Raw genomic sequence first — 25,245 nt, 5'->3', positions numbered from 1 at the left:
TGGTATGAACAATGTTTCCATGCTATTCCATCTCGCAAGCCTAGGTTTGTACAGCAATATAATTTGTCGTTGAGGGAGAGGCGCGGTGTATTAGCCCAGGCAAGGTCTGAATGCTTTGAGGTTTTCCAAATACCCTTTTCACAGGAACCCTAAATGTACCGTCTTTTGGCCTACCATTCATGGCAGTGGTTAGAAAGGGCAAACTACATTGAGGGTAACCTCTCAGAAACATTCATGGCAGTGGTTAGAAAGGGCAAACTACATTGAGGGTAACCTCTCAGAAACATAAATTGAATATTATGTTGGTCTTATCTTCCTGGTTGATTCCTATAACTATAACCCACCATGTAGCCGTTTCTATAACTGATCTATAGATTTCATTAAATCAAAACGCATTGTTTTTGCTTCCCAAGTTGAATGCTATTTTGTTCCTCATTCCTTCTCGTAGGCCTAGGTTTGTACAACAGAAGTAGTTTGTCTCTTTCAACTTGCTGCTCTCGAAGTGGTGCGGTGTATTAGCCTTGGGAAGTTCAAACGGCATTCAGGTGAACTTTTGAGAATACCCATACACATAAATTGTATATTATGTGGCTTTATGCTTGTAACCCGCCTTGTAATTAAGATTTTTGAAATTGAAAAAACACTGTTATTGTCGGAGTCCAGGAAAGGGCAAACTGCATTCAGGTGAAATTTTTAAAATACCCATGCACATAAATTGTATATTATGTTGGCCTCATCTTCTTGATTCTTGCAACCCGCCTTGTAACTACTCTGAAGATTTTTGAAAATCAAAAAGCACTTTTATTGTTTTCTTAAAGATTCCGGATAGAGCAGTTCTTATTCAAAGGCAAACAGTTTCAAAGGAAGCACATGCTTTGATAACTAATCCTTTTGACATCGCTCAGACGACTTACTTGACACATTTCACCCGCTGTGTTTTTTAATCCTCCATTCAAGCAGACAAGCTAATTTTAATCCCTAAACCAGGCGATACGAAGACAATTACTGGTGTAATTATCAACTGGAGAAACAGTGTCACGTGTCATTGATGATACAGCCACAGTATAAAAAACAGGCGGATAACCCACTTTACATCATATCGACATGATCCTTCAGTGGCTGACATCCACCCCAACGGTCCATACAAAGCGAGAAAACAGCTTTTCTGCGGCCCGGGAGTGTTGTTATGCTGGGGTGGTTTGATTGGTTTTCATCTTCATTCGACCTTGGCACTCACGAAGATCAACCTCCACGCGGTGAGTGCTGGGTAACGCTAATTGCTCTTCATAACTATTCTACATGCCAGGTGATGGTATGAACAATGTTTCCATGCTATTCCATCTCGCAAGCCTAGCTTTGTACAGCAATATAATTTGTCGTTGAGGGAGAGGCGCGGTGTATTAGCCCAGGCAAGGTCTGAATGCTTTGAGGTGAGCTTTTCCAAATACCCTTTTCACAGGAACCCTAAATGTACCGTCTTTTGGCCTACCATTCATGGCAGTGGTTAGAAAGGGCAAACTACATTGAGGGTAACCTCTCAGAAACATAAATTGAATATTATGTTGGTCTTATCTTCCTGGTTGATTCCTATAACTATAACCCACCATGTAGCCGTTTCTATAACTGATCTATAGATTTCATTAAATCAAAACGCATTGTTTTTGCTTCCCAAGTTGAATGCTATTTTGTTCCTCATTCCTTCTCGTAGGCCTAGGTTTGTACAACAGAAGTAGTTTGTCTCTTTCAACTTGCTGCTCTCGAAGTGGTGCGGTGTATTAGCCTTGGGAAGTTCAAACGGCATTCAGGTGAACTTTTGAGAATACCCATACACATAAATTGTATATTATGTGGCTTTATGCTTGTAACCCGCCTTGTAATTAAGATTTTTGAAATTGAAAAAACACTGTTATTGTCGGAGTCCAGGAAAGGGCAAACTGCATTCAGGTGAAATTTTTAAAATACCCATGCACATAAATTGTATATTATGTTGGCCTCATCTTCTTGATTCTTGCAACCCGCCTTGTAACTACTCTGAAGATTTTTGAAAATCAAAAAGCACTTTTATTGTTTTCTTAAAGATTCCGGATAGAGCAGTTCTTATTCAAAGGCAAACAGTTTCAAAGGAAGCACATGCTTTGATAACTAATCCTTTTGACATCGCTCAGACGACTTACTTGACACATTTCACCCGCTGTGTTTTTTAATCCTCCATTCAAGCAGACAAGCTAATTTTAATCCCTAAACCAGGCGATACGAAGACAATTACTGGTGTAATTATCAACTGGAGAAACAGTGTCACGTGTCATTGATGATACAGCCACAGTATAAAAAACAGGCGGATAACCCACTTTACATCATATCGACATGATCCTTCACACACAGTGGCTGACATCCACCCCAAGATTTTTGAAATTGAAAAAACACTGTTATTGTCGGAGTCCAGGAAAGGGCAAACTGCATTTAGGTGAAATTTTTAAAGTACCCATGCAAATAAATTGTATATTATGTTGGCCTCATCTTCTTGATTCTTGCAACCCGCCTTGTAACTAAAATCAAAAAGCACTTTTATTGTTTTCTTAAAGATTCCGGATAGAGCAGTTCTTATTCAAAGGCAAACAGTTTCAAAGGAAGCACATGCTTTGATAACTAATCCTTTTGACATCGCTCAGACGACTTACTTGACACATTTCACCCGCTGTGTTTTTTAATCCTCCATTCAAGCAGACAAGCTAATTTTAACCAGGCGATACGAAGACAATTACTGGTGTCATTATCAACTGGAGAAACAGTGTCACGTGTCATGGATGATACAGCCACAGTATAAAAAACAGGCGGATAACCCACTTTACATCATATGGACATGATCCTTCACACACAGTGGCTGACATCCACCCCAACGGTCCATACAAAGCGAGAAAACAGCTTTTCTGCGGCCCTGGAGTGTTGTTATGCTGGGGTGGTTTGATTGGTTTTCATCTTCATTCGACCTTGGCACTCACGAAGATCAACCTCCACGCGGTGAGTGCTGGGTAACGTTAATTGCTGTTCATAACTATTCTACATGCCAGGTGATGGTATGAACAATGTTTCCATGCTATTCCATCTCGCAAGCCTAGGTTTGTACAGCAATATAATTTGCCGTTGAGGGAGAGGCGCGGTGTATTAGCCCAGGCAAGGTCTGAATGCTTTGAGGTGAGCTTTTCCAAATACCCTTTTCACAGGAACCATAAATGTACCGTCTTTTGGCCTACCATTCATGGCAGTGGTTAGAAAGGGCAAACTACATTGAGGGTAACCTCTCAGAAACATAAATTGAATATTATGTTGGTCTTATCTTCCTGGTTGATTCCTATAACTATAACCCACCATGTAGTCGTTACTATAACTGATCTATAGATTTCATTAAATCAAAACGCATTGTTTTTGCTTCCCAAGTTGAATGCTATTTTGTTCCTCATTCCTTCTCGTAGGCCTAGGTTTGTACAACAGAAGTAGTTTGTCTCTTTCAACTTGCTGCTCTCGGAGTGGTGCGGTGTATTAGCCTTGGGAAGTTCAAACGGCATTCAGGTGATAACCCACTTTACATCATATGGACATGATCCTTCACACACAGTGGCTGACATCCACCCCAACGGTCCATACAAAGCGAGAAAACAGCTTTTCTGCGGCCCTGGAGTGTTGTTATGCTGGGGTGGTTTGATTGGTTTTCATCTTCATTCGACCTTGGCACTCACGAAGATCAACCTCCACGCGGTGAGTGCTGGGTAACGTTAATTGCTGTTCATAACTCATAACCTCTCAGAAACATAAATTGAATATTATGTTGGTCTTATCTTCCTGGTTGATTCCTATAACTATAACCCACCATGTAGTCGTTACCATAACTGATCTATAGATTTCATTAAATCAAAACGCATTGTTTTTGCTTCCCAAGTTGAATGCTATTTTGTTCCTCATTCCTTCTCGCAGGCCTAGGTTTGTACAACAGAAGTAGTTTGTCTCTTTCAACTTGCTGCTCTCGGAGTGGTGCGGTGTATTAGCCTTGGGAAGTTCAAACGGCATTCAGGTGATAACCCACTTTACATCATATGGACATGATCCTTCACACACAGTGGCTGACATCCACCCCAACGGTCCATACAAAGCGAGAAAACAGCTTTTCTGTGGCCCTGGAGTGTTGTTATGCTGGGGTGGTTTGATTGGTTTTCATCTTCATTCGACCTTGGCACTCACGAAGATCAACCTCCACGCGGTGAGTGCTGGGTAACGTTAATTGCTGTTCATAACTATTCTACATGCCAGGTGATGGTATGAACAATGTTTCCATGCTATTCCATCTCGCAAGCCTAGGTTTGTACAGCAATATAATTTGCCGTTGAGGGAGAGGCGCGGTGTATTAGCCCAGGCAAGGTCTGAATGCTTTGAGGTGAGCTTTTCCAAATACCCTTTTCACAGGAACCCTAAATGTACCGTCTTTTGGCCTACCATTCATGGCAGTGGTTAGAAAGGGCAAACTACATTGAGGGTAACCTCTCAGAAACATAAATTGAATATTATGTTGGTCTTATCTTCCTGGTTGATTCCTATAACTATAACCCACCATGTAGTCGTTACTATAACTGATCTATAGATTTCATTAAATCAAAACGCATTGTTTCTCAAGTTGAATGCTATTTTGTTCCTCATTCCTTCTCGTAGGCCTAGGTTTGTACAACAGAAGTAGTTTGTCTCTTTCAACTTGCTGCTCTCGGAGTGGTGCGGTGTATTAGCCTTGGGAAGTTCAAACGGCATTCAGGTGAACTTTTGAGAATACCCATACACATAAATTGTATATTATGTGGTTTTATGCTTGTAACCCGCCTTGTAATTAAGATTTTTGAAATTGAAAAAACACTGTTATTGTCGGAGTCCAGGAAAGGGCAAACTGCATTTAGGTGAAATTTTTAAAGTACCCATGCAAATAAATTGTATATTATGTTGGCCTCATCTTCTTGATTCTTGCAACCCGCCTTGTAACTACTCTGAAGATTTTTGAAAATCAAAAAGCACTTTTATTGTTTTCTTAAAGATTCCGGATAGGGCAGTTCTTATTCAAAGGCAATCAGTTTCAAAGGAAGCACATGCTTTGATAACTAATCCTTTTGACATCGCTCAGACGACTTACTTGACACATTTCACCCGCTGTGTTTTTTAATCCTCCATTCAAGCAGACAAGCTAATTTTAATCCCTAAACCAGGCGATACGAAGACAATTACTGGTGTAATTATCAACTGGAGAAACAGTGTCACGTGTCATTGATGATACAGCCACAGTATAAAAAACAGGCGGATAACCCACTTTACATCATATGGACATGATCCTTCACACACAGTGGCTGACATCCACCCCAACGGCCCATACAAAGCGAGAAAACAGCTTTTCTGCGGCCCGGGATTGTTGTTATGCTGGGGTGGTTTGATTGGTTTTCATCTTCATTCGACCTTGGCACTCACGATGATCAACCTCCACGCGGTGAGTGCTGGGTAACGCTAATTGCTCTTCATAACTATTCTACATGCCAGGTGATGGTATGAACAATGTTTCCATGCTATTCCATCTCGCAAGCCTAGGTTTGTACAGCAATATAATTTGCCGTTGAGGGAGAGGCGCGGTGTATTAGCCCAGGCAAGGTCTGAATGCTTTGAGGTGAGCTTTTCCAAATACCCTTTTCACAGGAACCCTAAATGTACCGTCTTTTGGCCTACCATTCATGGCAGTGGTTAGAAAGGGCAAACTACATTGAGGGTAACCTCTCAGAAACATAAATTGAATATTATGTTGGTCTTATCTTCCTGGTTGATTCCTATAACTATAACCCACCATGTAGCCGTTACTATAACTGATCTATAGATTTCATTTAATCAAAATGCATTGTTTTTGCTTCCCAAGTTGAATGCTATTTTGTTCCTCATTCCTTCTCGTAGGCCTAGGTTTGTACAACAGAAGTAGTTTGTCTCTTTCAACTTGCTGCTCTCGGAGTGGTGCGGTGTATTAGCCTTGGGAAGTTCAAACGGCATTCAGGTGAACTTTTGAGAATACCCATACACATAAATTGTATATTATGTGGTTTTATGCTTGTAACCCGCCTTGTAATTAAGATTTTTGAAATTGAAAAAACACTGTTATTGTCGGAGTCCAGGAAAGGGCAAACTGCATTTAGGTGAAATTTTTAAAGTACCCATGCAAATAAATTGTATATTATGTTGGCCTCATCTTCTTGATTCTTGCAACCCGCCTTGTAACTACTCTGAAGATTTTTGAAAATCAAAAAGCACTTTTATTGTTTTCTTAAAGATTCCGGATAGAGCAGTTCTTATTCAAAGGCAATCAGTTTCAAAGGAAGCACATGCTTTGATAACTAATCCTTTTGACATCGCTCAGACGACTTACTTGACACATTTCACCCGCTGTGTTTTTTAATCCTCCATTCAAGCAGACAAGCTAATTTTAATCCCTAAACCAGGCGATACGAAGACAATTACTGGTGTAATTATCAACTGGAGAAACAGTGTCACGTGTCATGGATGATACAGCCACAGTATAAAAAACAGGCGGATAACCCACTTTACATCATATGGACATGATCCTTCACACACAGTGGCTGACATCCACCCCAACGGTCCATACAAAGCGAGAAAACAGCTTTTCTGCGGCCCTGGAGTGTTGTTATGCTGGGGTGGTTTGATTGGTTTTCATCTTCATTCGACCTTGGCACTCACGAAGATCAACCTCCACGCGGTGAGTGCTGGGTAACATTAATTGCTGTTCATAACTATTCTACATGCCAGGTGATGGTATGAACAATGTTTCCATGCTATTCCATCTCGCAAGCCTAGGTTTGTACAGCAATATAATTTGTCGTTGAGGGAGAGGCGCGGTGTATTAGCCCAGGCAAGGTCTGAATGCTTTGAGGTTTTCCAAATACCCTTTTCACAGGAACCCTAAATGTACCGTCTTTTGGCCTACCATTCATGGCAGTGGTTAGAAAGGGCAAACTACATTGAGGGTAACCTCTCAGAAACATTCATGGCAGTGGTTAGAAAGGGCAAACTACATTGAGGGTAACCTCTCAGAAACATAAATTGAATATTATGTTGGTCTTATCTTCCTGGTTGATTCCTATAACTATAACCCACCATGTAGCCGTTTCTATAACTGATCTATAGATTTCATTAAATCAAAACGCATTGTTTTTGCTTCCCAAGTTGAATGCTATTTTGTTCCTCATTCCTTCTCGTAGGCCTAGGTTTGTACAACAGAAGTAGTTTGTCTCTTTCAACTTGCTGCTCTCGAAGTGGTGCGGTGTATTAGCCTTGGGAAGTTCAAACGGCATTCAGGTGAACTTTTGAGAATACCCATACACATAAATTGTATATTATGTGGCTTTATGCTTGTAACCCGCCTTGTAATTAAGATTTTTGAAATTGAAAAAACACTGTTATTGTCGGAGTCCAGGAAAGGGCAAACTGCATTCAGGTGAAATTTTTAAAATACCCATGCACATAAATTGTATATTATGTTGGCCTCATCTTCTTGATTCTTGCAACCCGCCTTGTAACTACTCTGAAGATTTTTGAAAATCAAAAAGCACTTTTATTGTTTTCTTAAAGATTCCGGATAGAGCAGTTCTTATTCAAAGGCAAACAGTTTCAAAGGAAGCACATGCTTTGATAACTAATCCTTTTGACATCGCTCAGACGACTTACTTGACACATTTCACCCGCTGTGTTTTTTAATCCTCCATTCAAGCAGACAAGCTAATTTTAATCCCTAAACCAGGCGATACGAAGACAATTACTGGTGTAATTATCAACTGGAGAAACAGTGTCACGTGTCATTGATGATACAGCCACAGTATAAAAAACAGGCGGATAACCCACTTTACATCATATCGACATGATCCTTCAGTGGCTGACATCCACCCCAACGGTCCATACAAAGCGAGAAAACAGCTTTTCTGCGGCCCGGGAGTGTTGTTATGCTGGGGTGGTTTGATTGGTTTTCATCTTCATTCGACCTTGGCACTCACGAAGATCAACCTCCACGCGGTGAGTGCTGGGTAACGCTAATTGCTGTTCATAACTATTCTACATGCCAGGTGATGGTATGAACAATGTTTCCATGCTATTCCATCTCGCAAGCCTAGCTTTGTACAGCAATATAATTTGTCGTTGAGGGAGAGGCGCGGTGTATTAGCCCAGGCAAGGTCTGAATGCTTTGAGGTGAGCTTTTCCAAATACCCTTTTCACAGGAACCCTAAATGTACCGTCTTTTGGCCTACCATTCATGGCAGTGGTTAGAAAGGGCAAACTACATTGAGGGTAACCTCTCAGAAACATAAATTGAATATTATGTTGGTCTTATCTTCCTGGTTGATTCCTATAACTATAACCCACCATGTAGCCGTTTCTATAACTGATCTATAGATTTCATTAAATCAAAACGCATTGTTTTTGCTTCCCAAGTTGAATGCTATTTTGTTCCTCATTCCTTCTCGTAGGCCTAGGTTTGTACAACAGAAGTAGTTTGTCTCTTTCAACTTGCTGCTCTCGAAGTGGTGCGGTGTATTAGCCTTGGGAAGTTCAAACGGCATTCAGGTGAACTTTTGAGAATACCCATACACATAAATTGTATATTATGTGGCTTTATGCTTGTAACCCGCCTTGTAATTAAGATTTTTGAAATTGAAAAAACACTGTTATTGTCGGAGTCCAGGAAAGGGCAAACTGCATTCAGGTGAAATTTTTAAAATACCCATGCACATAAATTGTATATTATGTTGGCCTCATCTTCTTGATTCTTGCAACCCGCCTTGTAACTACTCTGAAGATTTTTGAAAATCAAAAAGCACTTTTATTGTTTTCTTAAAGATTCCGGATAGAGCAGTTCTTATTCAAAGGCAAACAGTTTCAAAGGAAGCACATGCTTTGATAACTAATCCTTTTGACATCGCTCAGACGACTTACTTGACACATTTCACCCGCTGTGTTTTTTAATCCTCCATTCAAGCAGACAAGCTAATTTTAATCCCTAAACCAGGCGATACGAAGACAATTACTGGTGTAATTATCAACTGGAGAAACAGTGTCACGTGTCATTGATGATACAGCCACAGTATAAAAAACAGGCGGATAACCCACTTTACATCATATCGACATGATCCTTCACACACAGTGGCTGACATCCACCCCAAGATTTTTGAAATTGAAAAAACACTGTTATTGTCGGAGTCCAGGAAAGGGCAAACTGCATTTAGGTGAAATTTTTAAAGTACCCATGCAAATAAATTGTATATTATGTTGGCCTCATCTTCTTGATTCTTGCAACCCGCCTTGTAACTAAAATCAAAAAGCACTTTTATTGTTTTCTTAAAGATTCCGGATAGAGCAGTTCTTATTCAAAGGCAAACAGTTTCAAAGGAAGCACATGCTTTGATAACTAATCCTTTTGACATCGCTCAGACGACTTACTTGACACATTTCACCCGCTGTGTTTTTTAATCCTCCATTCAAGCAGACAAGCTAATTTTAACCAGGCGATACGAAGACAATTACTGGTGTCATTATCAACTGGAGAAACAGTGTCACGTGTCATGGATGATACAGCCACAGTATAAAAAACAGGCGGATAACCCACTTTACATCATATGGACATGATCCTTCACACACAGTGGCTGACATCCACCCCAACGGTCCATACAAAGCGAGAAAACAGCTTTTCTGCGGCCCGGGAGTGTTGTTATGCTGGGGTGGTTTGATTGGTTTTCATCTTCATTCGACCTTGGCACTCACGATGATCAACCTCCACGCGGTGAGTGCTGGGTAACGCTAATTGCTCTTCATAACTATTCTACATGCCAGGTGATGGTATGAACAATGTTTCCATGCTATTCCATCTCGCAAGCCTAGGTTTGTACAGCAATATAATTTGTCGTTGAGGGAGAGGCGCGGTGTATTAGCCCAGGCAAGGTCTGAATGCTTTGAGGTGAGCTTTTCCAAATACCCTTTTCACAGGAACCCTAAATGTACCGTCTTTTGGCCTACCATTCATGGCAGTGGTTAGAAAGGGCAAACTACATTGAGGGTAACCTCTCAGAAACATAAATTGAATATTATGTTGGTCTTATCTTACCCACCATGTAGCCGTTTCTATAACTGATCTATAGATTTCATTAAATCAAAACGCATTGTTTTTGCTTCCCAAGTTGAATGCTATTTTGTTCCTCATTCCTTCTCGTAGGCCTAGGTTTGTACAACAGAAGTAGTTTGTCTCTTTCAACTTGCTGCTTTCGAAGTGGTGCGGTGTATTAGCCTTGGGAAGTTCAAACGGCATTCAGGTGAACTTTTGAGAATACCCATACACATAAATTGTATATTATGTGGTTTTATGCTTGTAACCCGCCTTGTAATTAAGATTTTTGAAATTGAAAAAACACTGTTATTGTCGGAGTCCAGGAAAGGGCAAACTGCATTCAGGTGAAATTTTTAAAATACCCATGCACATAAATTGTATATTATGTTGGCCTCATCTTCTTGATTCTTGCAACCCGCCTTGTAACTACTCTGAAGATTTTTGAAAATCAAAAAGCACTTTTATTGTTTTCTTAAAGATTCCGGATAGAGCAGTTCTTATTCAAAGGCAAACAGTTTCAAAGGAAGCACATGCTTTGATAACTAATCCTTTTGACATCGCTCAGACGACTTACTTGACACATTTCACCCGCTGTGTTTTTTAATCCTCCATTCAAGCAGACAAGCTAATTTTAATCCCTAAACCAGGCGATACGAAGACAATTACTGGTGTAATTATCAACTGGAGAAACAGTGTCACGTGTCATTGATGATACAGCCACAGTATAAAAAACAGGCGGATAACCCACTTTACATCATATCGACATGATCCTTCACACACAGTGGCTGACATCCACCCCAAGATTTTTGAAATTGAAAAAACACTGTTATTGTCGGAGTCCAGGAAAGGGCAAACTGCATTTAGGTGAAATTTTTAAAGTACCCATGCAAATAAATTGTATATTATGTTGGCCTCATCTTCTTGATTCTTGCAACCCGCCTTGTAACTAAAATCAAAAAGCACTTTTATTGTTTTCTTAAAGATTCCGGATAGAGCAGTTCTTATTCAAAGGCAAACAGTTTCAAAGGAAGCACATGCTTTGATAACTAATCCTTTTGACATCGCTCAGACGACTTACTTGACACATTTCACCCGCTGTGTTTTTTAATCCTCCATTCAAGCAGACAAGCTAATTTTAATCCCTAAACCAGGCGATACGAAGACAATTACTGGTGTAATTATCAACTGGAGAAACAGTGTCACGTGTCATGGATGATACAGCCACAGTATAAAAAACAGGCGGATAACCCACTTTACATCATATCGACATGATCCTTCACACACAGTGGCTGACATCCACCCCAACGGTCCATACAAAGCGAGAAAACAGCTTTTCTGCGGCCCGGGAGTGTTGTTATGCTGGGGTGAGTGCTGGGTAACGCTAATTGCTCTTCATAACTATTCTACATGCCAGGTGATGGTATGAACAATGTTTCCATGCTATTCCATCTCGCAAGCCTAGGTTTGTACAGCAATATAATTTGTCGTTGACGGAGAGGCGCGGTGTATTAGCCCAGGCAAGGTCTGAATGCTTTGAGGTGAGCTTTTCCAAATACCCTTTTCACAGGAACCCTAAATGTACCGTCTTTTGGCCTACCATTCATGGCAGTGGTTAGAAAGGGCAAACTACATTGAGGGTAACCTCTCAGAAACATAAATTGAATATTATGTTGGTCTTATCTTCCTGGTTGATTCCTATAACTATAACCCACCATGTAGCCGTTTCTATAACTGATCTATAGATTTCATTAAATCAAAACGCATTGTTTTTGCTTCCCAAGTTGAATGCTATTTTGTTCCTCATTCCTTCTCGTAGGCCTAGGTTTGTACAACAGAAGTAGTTTGTCTCTTTCAACTTGCTGCTCTCGAAGTGGTGCGGTGTATTAGCCTTGGGAAGTTCAAACGGCATTCAGGTGAACTTTTGAGAATACCCATACACATAAATTGTATATTATGTGGCTTTATGCTTGTAACCCGCCTTGTAATTAAGATTTTTGAAATTGAAAAAACACTGTTATTGTCGGAGTCCAGGAAAGGGCAAACTGCATTCAGGTGAAATTTTTAAAATACCCATGCACATAAATTGTATATTATGTTGGCCTCATCTTCTTGATTCTTGCAACCCGCCTTGTAACTACTCTGAAGATTTTTGAAAATCAAAAAGCACTTTTATTGTTTTCTTAAAGATTCCGGATAGAGCAGTTCTTATTCAAAGGCAAACAGTTTCAAAGGAAGCACATGCTTTGATAACTAATCCTTTTGACATCGCTCAGACGACTTACTTGACACATTTCACCCGCTGTGTTTTTTAATCCTCCATTCAAGCAGACAAGCTAATTTTAATCCCTAAACCAGGCGATACGAAGACAATTACTGGTGTAATTATCAACTGGAGAAACAGTGTCACGTGTCATGGATGATACAGCCACAGTATAAAAAACAGGCGGATAACCCACTTTACATCATATCGACATGATCCTTCACACACAGTGGCTGACATCCACCCCAACGGTCCATACAAAGCGAGAAAACAGCTTTTCTGCGGCCCTGGAGTGTTGTTATGCTGGGGTGGTTTGATTGGTTTTCATCTTCATTCGACCTTGGCACTCACGAAGATCAACCTCCACGCGGTGAGTGCTGGGTAACGTTAATTGCTCTTCATAACTATTCTACATGCCAGGTGATGGTATGAACAATGTTTCCATGCTATTCCATCTCGCAAGCCTAGGTTTGTACAGCAATATAATTTGCCGTTGAGGGAGAGGTGCGGTGTATTAGCCCAGGCAAGGTCTGAATGCTTTGAGGTGAGCTTTTCCAAATACCCTTTTCACAGGAACCCTAAATGTACCGTCTTTTGGCCTACCATTCATGGCAGTGGTTAGAAAGGGCAAACTACATTGAGGGTAACCTCTCAGAAACATAAATTGAATATTATGTTGGTCTTATCTTCCTGGTTGATTCCTATAACTATAACCCACCATGTAGACGTTACTATAACTGATCAATAGATTTCATTAAATCAAAACGCATTGTTTTTGCTTCCCAAGTTGAATGCTATTTTGTTCCTCATTCCTTCTCGTAGGCCTAGGTTTGTACAACAGAAGTAGTTTGTCTCTTTCAACTTGCTGCTCTCGGAGTGGTGCGGTGTATTAGCCTTGGGAAGTTCAAACGGCATTCAGGTGAACTTTTGAGAATACCCATACACATAAATTGTATATTATGTGGTTTTATGCTTGTAACCCGCCTTGTAATTAAGATTTTTGAAAAAACACTGTTATTGTGGGAGTCCAGGAAAGGGCAAACTGCATTCAGGTGAAATATTTAAAATACCCATGCACATAAATTGTATATTATGTTGGCCTCATCTTCTTGATTCTTGCAACCCGCCTTGTAACTACTCTGAAGATTTTTGAAAATCAAAAAGCACTTTTATTGTTTTCTTAAAGATTCCGGATAGAGCAGTTCTTATTCAAAGGCAAACAGTTTCAAAGGAAGCACATGCTTTGATAACTAATCCTTTTGACATCGCTCAGACGACTTACTTGACACATTTCACCCGCTGTGTTTTTTAATCCTCCATTCAAGCAGACAAGCTAATTTTAATCCCTAAACCAGGCGATACGAAGACAATTACTGGTGTAATTATCAACTGGAGAAACAGTGTCACGTGTCATTGATGATACAGCCACAGTATAAAAAACAGGCGGATAACCCACTTTACATCATATCGACATGATCCTTCAGTGGCTGACATCCACCCCAACGGTCCATACAAAGCGAGAAAACAGCTTTTCTGCGGCCCGGGAGTGTTGTTATGCTGGGGTGGTTTGATTGGTTTTCATCTTCATTCGACCTTGGCACTCACGAAGATCAACCTCCACGCGGTGAGTGCTGGGTAACGCTAATTGCTCTTCATAACTATTCTACATGCCAGGTGATGGTATGAACAATGTTTCCATGCTATTCCATCTCGCAAGCATAGGTTTGTACAGCAATATAATTTGCCGTTGAGGGAGAGGTGCGGTGTATTAGCCCAGGCAAGGTCTGAATGCTTTGAGGTGAGCTTTTCCAAATACCCTTTTCACAGGAACCCTAAATGTACCGTCTTTTGGCCTACCATTCATGGCAGTGGTTAGAAAGGGCAAACTACATTGAGGGTAACCTCTCAGAAACATAAATTGAATATTATGTTGGTCTTATCTTCCTGGTTGATTCCTATAACTATAACCCACCATGTAGCCGTTTCTATAACTGATCTATAGATTTCATTAAATCAAAACGCATTGTTTTTGCTTCCCAAGTTGAATGCTATTTTGTTCCTCATTCCTTCTCGTAGGCCTAGGTTTGTACAACAGAAGTAGTTTGTCTCTTGCAACTTGCTGCTCTCGAAGTGGTGCGGTGTATTAGCCTTGGGAAGTTCAAACGGCATTCAGGTGAACTTTTGAGAATACCCATACACATAAATTGTATATTATGTGGCTTTATGCTTGTAACCCGCCTTGTAATTAAGATTTTTGAAATTGAAAAAACACTGTTATTGTCGGAGTCCAGGAAAGGGCAAACTGCATTCAGGTGAAATTTTTAAAATACCCATGCACATAAATTGTATATTATGTTGGCCTCATCTTCTTGATTCTTGCAACCCGCCTTGTAACTACTCTGAAGATTTTTGAAAATCAAAAAGCACTTTTATTGTTTTCTTAAAGATTCCGGATAGAGCAGTTCTTATTCAAAGGCAAACAGTTTCAAAGGAAGCACATGCTTTGATAACTAATCCTTTTGACATCGCTCAGACGACTTACTTGACACATTTCACCCGCTGTGTTTTTTAATCCTCCATTCAAGCAGACAAGCTAATTTTAATCCCTAAACCAGGCGATACGAAGACAATTACTGGTGTAATTATCAACTGGAGAAACAGTGTCACGTGTCATTGATGATACAGCCACAGTATAAAAAACAGGCGGATAACCCACTTTACATCATATCGACATGATCCTTCACACACAGTGGCTGACATCCACCCCAACGGTCCATACAAAGCGAGAAAACAGCTTTTCTGCGGCCCGGGAGTGTTGTTATGCTGGGGTGGTTTGATTGGTTTTCATCTTCATTCGACCTTGGCACTCACGAAGATCAACCTCCACGCGGTGAGTGCTGGGTAACGCTAATTGCTCTTCATAACTATTCTACATGCCAGGTGATGGTATGAACAATGTTTCCATGCTATTCCATCTCGCAAGCCTAGGTTTGTACAGCAATATAATTTGCCGTTGAGGGAGAGGTGCGGTGTATTAGCCCAGGCAAGGTCTGAATGCTTTGAGGTGAGCTTTTCCAAATACCCTTTTCACAGGAACCCTAAATGTACCGTCTTTTGGCCTACCATTCATGGCAGTGGTTAGAAAGGGCAAACTACATTGAGGGTAACCTCTCAGAAACATAAATTGAATATTATGTTGGTCTTATCTTCCTGGTTGATTCCTATAACTATAACCCACCATGTAGACGTTACTATAACTGATCAATAGATTTCATTAAATCAAAACGCATTGTTTTTGCTTCCCAAGTTGAATGCTATTTTGTTCCTCATTCCTTCTCGTAGGCCTAGGTTTGTACAACAGAAGTAGTTTGTCTCTTTCAACTTGCTGCTCTCGGAGTGGTGCGGTGTATTAGCCTTGGGAAGTTCAAACGGCATTCAGGTGAACTTTTGAGAATACCCATACACATAAATTGTATATTATGTGGTTTTATGCTTGTAACCCGCCTTGTAATTAAGATTTTTGAAATTGAAAAAACACTGTTATTGTCGGAGTCCAGGAAAGGGCAAACTGCATTCAGGTGAAATATTTAAAATACCCATGCACATAAATTGTATATTATGTTGGCCTCATCTTCTTGATTCTTGCAACCCGCCTTGTAACTACTCTGAAGATTTTTGAAAATCAAAAAGCACTTTTATTGTTTTCTTAAAGATTCCGGATAGAGCAGTTCTTATTCAAAGGCAAACAGTTTCAAAGGAAGCACATGCTTTGATAACTAATCCTTTTGACATCGCTCAGACGACTTACTTGACACATTTCACCCGCTGTGTTTTTTAATCCTCCATTCAAGCAGACAAGCTAATTTTAATCCCTAAACCAGGCGATACGAAGACAATTACTGGTGTAATTATCAACTGGAGAAACAGTGTCACGTGTCATTGATGATACAGCCACAGTATAAAAAACAGGCGGATAACCCACTTTACATCATATCGACATGATCCTTCAGTGGCTGACATCCACCCCAACGGTCCATACAAAGCGAGAAAACAGCTTTTCTGCGGCCCGGGAGTGTTGTTATGCTGGGGTGGTTTGATTGGTTTTCATCTTCATTCGACCTTGGCACTCACGAAGATCAACCTCCACGCGGTGAGTGCTGGGTAACGCTAATTGCTCTTCATAACTATTCTACATGCCAGGTGATGGTATGAACAATGTTTCCATGCTATTCCATCTCGCAAGCCTAGGTTTGTACAGCAATATAATTTGTCGTTGAGGGAGAGGCGCGGTGTATTAGCCCAGGCAAGGTCTGAATGCTTTGAGGTGAGCTTTTCCAAATACCCTTTTCACAGGAACCCTAAATGTACCGTCTTTTGGCCTACCATTCATGGCAGTGGTTAGAAAGGGCAAACTACATTGAGGGTAACCTCTCAGAAACATAAATTGAATATTATGTTGGTCTTATCTTCCTGGTTGATTCCTATAACTATAACCCACCATGTAGCCGTTTCTATAACTGATCTATAGATTTCATTAAATCAAAACGCATTGTTTTTGCTTCCCAAGTTGAATGCTATTTTGTTCCTCATTCCTTCTCGTAGGCCTAGGTTTGTACAACAGAAGTAGTTTGTCTCTTGCAACTTGCTGCTCTCGAAGTGGTGCGGTGTATTAGCCTTGGGAAGTTCAAACGGCATTCAGGTGAACTTTTGAGAATACCCATACACATAAATTGTATATTATGTGGCTTTATGCTTGTAACCCGCCTTGTAATTAAGATTTTTGAAATTGAAAAAACACTGTTATTGTCGGAGTCCAGGAAAGGGCAAACTGCATTCAGGTGAAATTTTTAAAATACCCATGCACATAAATTGTATATTATGTTGGCCTCATCTTCTTGATTCTTGCAACCCGCCTTGTAACTACTCTGAAGATTTTTGAAAATCAAAAAGCACTTTTATTGTTTTCTTAAAGATTCCGGATAGAGCAGTTCTTATTCAAAGGCAAACAGTTTCAAAGGAAGCACATGCTTTGATAACTAATCCTTTTGACATCGCTCAGACGACTTACTTGACACATTTCACCCGCTGTGTTTTTTAATCCTCCATTCAAGCAGACAAGCTAATTTTAATCCCTAAACCAGGCGATACGAAGACAATTACTGGTGTAATTATCAACTGGAGAAACAGTGTCACGTGTCATGGATGATACAGCCACAGTATAAAAAACAGGCGGATAACCCACTTTACATCATATCGACATGATCCTTCAGTGGCTGACATCCACCCCAACGGTCCATATAACCGTCCTATAACTATAACCCACCATGTAGCCGTTTCTATAACTGATCTATAGATTTCATTAAATCAAAACGCATTGTTTTTGCTTCCCAAGTTGAATGCTATTTTGTTCCTCATTCCTTCTCGTAGGCCTAGGTTTGTACAACAGAAGTAGTTTGTCTCTTGCAACTTGCTGCTCTCGAAGTGGTGCGGTGTATTAGCCTTGGGAAGTTCAAACGGCATTCAGGTGAACTTTTGAGAATACCCATACACATAAATTGTATATTATGTGGCTTTATGCTTGTAACCCGCCTTGTAATTAAGATTTTTGAAATTGAAAAAACACTGTTATTGTCGGAGTCCAGGAAAGGGCAAACTGCATTCAGGTGAAATTTTTAAAATACCCATGCACATAAATTGTATATTATGTTGGCCTCATCTTCTTGATTCTTGCAACCCGCCTTGTAACTACTCTGAAGATTTTTGAAAATCAAAAAGCACTTTTATTGTTTTCTTAAAGATTCCGGATAGAGCAGTTCTTATTCAAAGGCAAACAGTTTCAAAGGAAGCACATGCTTTGATAACTAATCCTTTTGACATCGCTCAGACGACTTACTTGACACATTTCACCCGCTGTGTTTTTTAATCCTCCATTCAAGCAGACAAGCTAATTTTAATCCCTAAACCAGGCGATACGAAGACAATTACTGGTGTAATTATCAACTGGAGAAACAGTGTCACGTGTCATGGATGATACAGCCACAGTATAAAAAACAGGCGGATAACCCACTTTACATCATATCGACATGATCCTTCACACACAGTGGCTGACATCCACCCCAAGATTTTTGAAATTGAAAAAACACTGTTATTGTCGGAGTCCAGGAAAGGGCAAACTGCATTTAGGTGAAATTTTTAAAGTACCCATGCAAATAAATTGTATATTATGTTGGCCTCATCTTCTTGATTCTTGCAACCCGCCTTGTAACTAAAATCAAAAAGCACTTTTATTGTTTTCTTAAAGATTCCGGATAGAGCAGTTCTTATTCAAAGGCAAACAGTTTCAAAGGAAGCACATGCTTTGATAACTAATCCTTTTGACATCGCTCAGACGACTTACTTGACACATTTCACCCGCTGTGTTTTTTAATCCTCCATTCAAGCAGACAAGCTAATTTTAATCCCTAAACCAGGCGATACGAAGACAATTACTGGTGTAATTATCAACTGGAGAAACAGTGTCACGTGTCATGGATGATACAGCCACAGTATAAAAAACAGGCGGATAACCCACTTTACATCATATCGACATGATCCTTCAGTGGCTGACATCCACCCCAACGGTCCATACAAAGCGAGAAAACAGCTTTTCTGCGGCCCGGGAGTGTTGTTATGCTGGGGTGGTTTGATTGGTTTTCATCTTCATTCGACCTTGGCACTCACGAAGATCAACCTCCACGCGGTGAGTGCTGGGTAACGCTAATTGCTCTTCATAACTATTCTACATGCCAGGTGATGGTATGAACAATGTTTCCATGCTATTCCATCTCGCAAGCCTAGGTTTGTACAGCAATATAATTTGTCGTTGAGGGAGAGGCGCGGTGTATTAGCCCAGGCAAGGTCTGAATGCTTTGAGGTGAGCTTTTCCAAATACCCTTTTCACAGGAACCCTAAATGTACCGTCTTTTGGCCTACCATTCATGGCAGTGGTTAGAAAGGGCAAACTACATTGAGGGTAACCTCTCAGAAACATAAATTGAATATTATGTTGGTCTTATCTTCCTGGTTGATTCCTATAACTATAACCCACCATGTAGACGTTACTATAACTGATCAATAGATTTCATTAAATCAAAACGCATTGTTTTTGCTTCCCAAGTTGAATGCTATTTTGTTCCTCATTCCTTCTCGTAGGCCTAGGTTTGTACAACAGAAGTAGTTTGTCTCTTTCAACTTGCTGCTCTCGGAGTGGTGCGGTGTATTAGCCTTGGGAAGTTCAAACGGCATTCAGGTGAACTTTTGAGAATACCCATACACATAAATTGTATATTATGTGGTTTTATGCTTGTAACCCGCCTTGTAATTAAGATTTTTGAAATTGAAAAAACACTGTTATTGTCGGAGTCCAGGAAAGGGCAAACTGCATTCAGGTGAAATATTTAAAATACCCATGCACATAAATTGTATATTATGTTGGCCTCATCTTCTTGATTCTTGCAACCCGCCTTGTAACTACTCTGAAGATTTTTGAAAATCAAAAAGCACTTTTATTGTTTTCTTAAAGATTCCGGATAGAGCAGTTCTTATTCAAAGGCAAACAGTTTCAAAGGAAGCACATGCTTTGATAACTAATCCTTTTGACATCGCTCAGACGACTTACTTGACACATTTCACCCGCTGTGTTTTTTAATCCTCCATTCAAGCAGACAAGCTAATTTTAATCCCTAAACCAGGCGATACGAAGACAATTACTGGTGTAATTATCAACTGGAGAAACAGTGTCACGTGTCATTGATGATACAGCCACAGTATAAAAAACAGGCGGATAACCCACTTTACATCATATCGACATGATCCTTCAGTGGCTGACATCCACCCCAACGGTCCATACAAAGCGAGAAAACAGCTTTTCTGCGGCCCTGGAGTGTTGTTATGCTGGGGTGGTTTGATTGGTTTTCATCTTCATTCGACCTTGGCACTCACGAAGATCAACCTCCACGCGGTGAGTGCTGGGTAACGCTAATTGCTCTTCATAACTATTCTACATGCCAGGTGATGGTATGAACAATGTTTCCATGCTATTCCATCTCGCAAGCCTAGGTTTGTACAGCAATATAATTTGTCGTTGAGGGAGAGGCGCGGTGTATTAGCCCAGGCAAGGTCTGAATGCTTTGAGGTGAGCTTTTCCAAATACCCTTTTCACAGGAACCCTAAATGTACCGTCTTTTGGCCTACCATTCATGGCAGTGGTTAGAAAGGGCAAACTACATTGAGGGTAACCTCTCAGAAACATAAATTGAATATTATGTTGGTCTTATCTTCCTGGTTGATTCCTATAACTATAACCCACCATGTAGCCGTTTCTATAACTGATCTATAGATTTCATTAAATCAAAACGCATTGTTTTTGCTTCCCAAGTTGAATGCTATTTTGTTCCTCATTCCTTCTCGTAGGCCTAGGTTTGTACAACAGAAGTAGTTTGTCTCTTGCAACTTGCTGCTCTCGAAGTGGTGCGGTGTATTAGCCTTGGGAAGTTCAAACGGCATTCAGGTGAACTTTTGAGAATACCCATACACATAAATTGTATATTATGTGGCTTTATGCTTGTAACCCGCCTTGTAATTAAGATTTTTGAAATTGAAAAAACACTGTTATTGTCGGAGTCCAGGAAAGGGCAAACTGCATTCAGGTGAAATTTTTAAAATACCCATGCACATAAATTGTATATTATGTTGGCCTCATCTTCTTGATTCTTGCAACCCGCCTTGTAACTACTCTGAAGATTTTTGAAAATCAAAAAGCACTTTTATTGTTTTCTTAAAGATTCCGGATAGAGCAGTTCTTATTCAAAGGCAAACAGTTTCAAAGGAAGCACATGCTTTGATAACTAATCCTTTTGACATCGCTCAGACGACTTACTTGACACATTTCACCCGCTGTGTTTTTTAATCCTCCATTCAAGCAGACAAGCTAATTTTAATCCCTAAACCAGGCGATACGAAGACAATTACTGGTGTAATTATCAACTGGAGAAACAGTGTCACGTGTCATGGATGATACAGCCACAGTATAAAAAACAGGCGGATAACCCACTTTACATCATATCGACATGATCCTTCACACACAGTGGCTGACATCCACCCCAACGGTCCATACAAAGCGAGAAAACAGCTTTTCTGCGGCCCTGGAGTGTTGTTATGCTGGGGTGGTTTGATTGGTTTTCATCTTCATTCGACCTTGGCACTCACGAAGATCAACCTCCACGCGGTGAGTGCTGGGTAACGTTAATTGCTGTTCATAACTATTCTACATGCCAGGTGATGGTATGAACAATGTTTCCATGCTATTCCATCTCGCAAGCCTAGGTTTGTACAGCAATATAATTTGCCGTTGAGGGAGAGGTGCGGTGTATTAGCCCAGGCAAGGTCTGAATGCTTTGAGGTGAGCTTTTCCAAATACCCTTTTCACAGGAACCCTAAATGTACCGTCTTTTGGCCTACCATTCATGGCAGTGGTTAGAAAGGGCAAACTACATTGAGGGTAACCTCTCAGAAACATAAATTGAATATTATGTTGGTCTTATCTTCCTGGTTGATTCCTATAACTATAACCCACCATGTAGACGTTACTATAACTGATCAATAGATTTCATTAAATCAAAACGCATTGTTTTTGCTTCCCAAGTTGAATGCTATTTTGTTCCTCATTCCTTCTCGTAGGCCTAGGTTTGTACAACAGAAGTAGTTTGTCTCTTGCAACTTGCTACTCTCGAAGTGGTGCGGTGTATTAGCCTTGGGAAGTTCAAACGGCATTCAGGTGAACTTTTGAGAATACCCATACACATAAATTGTATATTATGTGGCTTTATGCTTGTAACCCGCCTTGTAATTAAGATTTTTGAAATTGAAAAAACACTGTTATTGTCGGAGTCCAGGAAAGGGCAAACTGCATTCAGGTGAAATTTTTAAAATACCCATGCACATAAATTGTATATTATGTTGGCCTCATCTTCTTGATTCTTGCAACCCGCCTTGTAACTACTCTGAAGATTTTTGAAAATCAAAAAGCACTTTTATTGTTTTCTTAAAGATTCCGGATAGAGCAGTTCTTATTCAAAGGCAAACAGTTTCAAAGGAAGCACATGCTTTGATAACTAATCCTTTTGACATCGCTCAGACGACTTACTTGACACATTTCACCCGCTGTGTTTTTTAATCCTCCATTCAAGCAGACAAGCTAATTTTAATCCCTAAACCAGGCGATACGAAGACAATTACTGGTGTAATTATCAACTGGAGAAACAGTGTCACGTGTCATGGATGATACAGCCACAGTATAAAAAACAGGCGGATAACCCACTTTACATCATATCGACATGATCCTTCACACACAGTGGCTGACATCCACCCCAACGGTCCATACAAAGCGAGAAAACAGCTTTTCTGCGGCCCTGGAGTGTTGTTATGCTGGGGTGGTTTGATTGGTTTTCATCTTCATTCGACCTTGGCACTCACGAAGATCAACCTCCACGCGGTGAGTGCTGGGTAACGTTAATTGCTCTTCATAACTATTCTACATGCCAGGTGATGGTATGAACAATGTTTCCATGCTATTCCATCTCGCAAGCCTAGGTTTGTACAGCAATATAATTTGTCGTTGAGGGAGAGGCGCGGTGTATTAGCCCAGGCAAGGTCTGAATGCTTTGAGGTGAGCTTTTCCAAATACCCTTTTCACAGGAACCCTAAATGTACCGTCTTTTGGCCTACCATTCATGGCAGTGGTTAGAAAGGGCAAACTACATTGAGGGTAACCTCTCAGAAACATAAATTGAATATTATGTTGGTCTTATCTTCCTGGTTGATTCCTATAACTATAACCCACCATGTAGCCGGTACTATAACTGATCTATAGATTTCATTAAATCAAAATGCATTGTTTTTGCTTCCCAAGTTGAATGCTATTTTGTTCCTCATTCCTTCTCGTAGGCCTAGGTTTGTACAACAGAAGTAGTTTGTCTCTTTCAACTTGTTGCTCTCGGAGTAGTGCGGTGTATTAGCCTTGGGAAGTTCAAACGGCTTTCAGGTGAACTTTTGAGAATACCCATACACATAAATTGTATATTATGTGGTTTTATGCTTGTAACCCGCCTTGTAATTAAGATTTTTGAAATTGAAAAAACACTGTTATTGTCGGAGTCCAGGAAAGGGCAAACTGCATTTTGGTGACATTTTTAAAGTACCCATGCAAATAAATTGTATATTATGTTGGCCTCATCTTCTTGATTCTTGCAACCCGCCTTGTAACTACTCTGAAGATTTTTGAAAATCAAAAAGCACTTTTATTGTTTTCTTAAAGATTCCGGATAGAGCAGTTCTTATTCAAAGGCAAACAGTTTCAAAGGAAGCACATGCTTTGATAACTAATCCTTTTGACATCGCTCAGACGACTTACTTGACACATTTCACCCGCTGTGTTTTTTAATCCTCCATTCAAGCAGACAAGCTCATTTTAATCCCTAAACCAGGCGATACGAAGACAATTACTGGTGTAATTATCAACTGGAGAAACAGTGTCACGTGTCATTGATGATACAGCCACAGTATAAAAAACAGGCGGATAACCCGCTTTACATCATATCGACATGATCCTTCACACACAGTGGCTGACATCCACCCCAACGGTCCATACAAAGCGAGAAAACAGCTTTTCTGCGGCCCGGGCCGGGAGTGTTGTTATGCTGGGGTGGTTTGATTGGTTTTCATCTTCATTCGACCTTGGCACTCACGAAGATCAACCTCCACGCGGTGAGTGCTGGGTAACGCTAATTGCTCTTCATAACTATTCTACATGCCAGGTGATGGTATGAACAATGTTTCATGCTATTCCATCTCGCAAGCCTAGGTTTGTACAGCAATATAATTGTTGAGGGAGAGGCGCGGTGTATTAGCCCAGGCAAGGTCTGAATGCTTTGAGGTGAGCTTTTCCAAATACCCTTTTCACAGGAACCCTAAATGTACCGTCTTTTGGCCTACCATTCATGGCAGTGGTTAGAAAGGGCAAACTACATTGAGGGTAACCTCTCAGAAACATAAATTGAATATTATGTTGGTCTTATCTTCCTGGTTGATTCCTATAACTATAACCCACCATGTAGCCGTTTCTATAACTGATCTATAGATTTCATTAAATCAAAACGCATTGTTTTTGCTTCCCAAGTTGAATGCTATTTTGTTCCTCATTCCTTCTCGTAGGCCTAGGTTTGTACAACAGAAGTAGTTTGTCTCTTTCAACTTGCTGCTCTCGAAGTGGTGCGGTGTATTAGCCTTGGGAAGTTCAAACGGCATTCAGGTGAACTTTTGAGAATACCCATACACATAAATTCTATATTATGTGGCTTTATGCTTGTAACCCGCCTTGTAATTAAGATTTTTGAAATTGAAAAAACACTGTTATTGTCGGAGTCCAGGAAAGGGCAAACTGCATTCAGGTGAAATTTTTAAAATACCCATGCAAATAAATTGTATATTATGTTGGCCTCATCTTCTTGATTCTTGCAACCCGCCTTGTAACTACTCTGAAGATTTTTGAAAATCAAAAATCACTTTTATTGTTTTCTTAAAGATTCCGGATAGAGCAGTTCTTATTCAAAGGCAAACAGTTTCAAAGGAAGCACATGCTTTGATAACTAATCCTTTTGACATCGCTCAGACGACTTACTTGACACATTTCACCCGCTGTGTTTTTTAATCCTCCATTCAAGCAGACAAGCTCATTTTAATCCCTAAACCAGGCGATACGAAGACAATTACTGGTGTA

Source organism: Haliotis rufescens, unplaced genomic scaffold, assembly GCF_023055435.1.
Source record: "Haliotis rufescens isolate VD_foot unplaced genomic scaffold, xgHalRufe1.0.p SCAF_35, whole genome shotgun sequence".
Taxonomy (NCBI): Eukaryota; Metazoa; Mollusca; class Gastropoda; order Lepetellida; family Haliotidae; genus Haliotis; species Haliotis rufescens.
The sequence above is the reverse complement of the archived record's forward strand: the minus strand, read 5'-3'. Positions refer to the sequence as shown.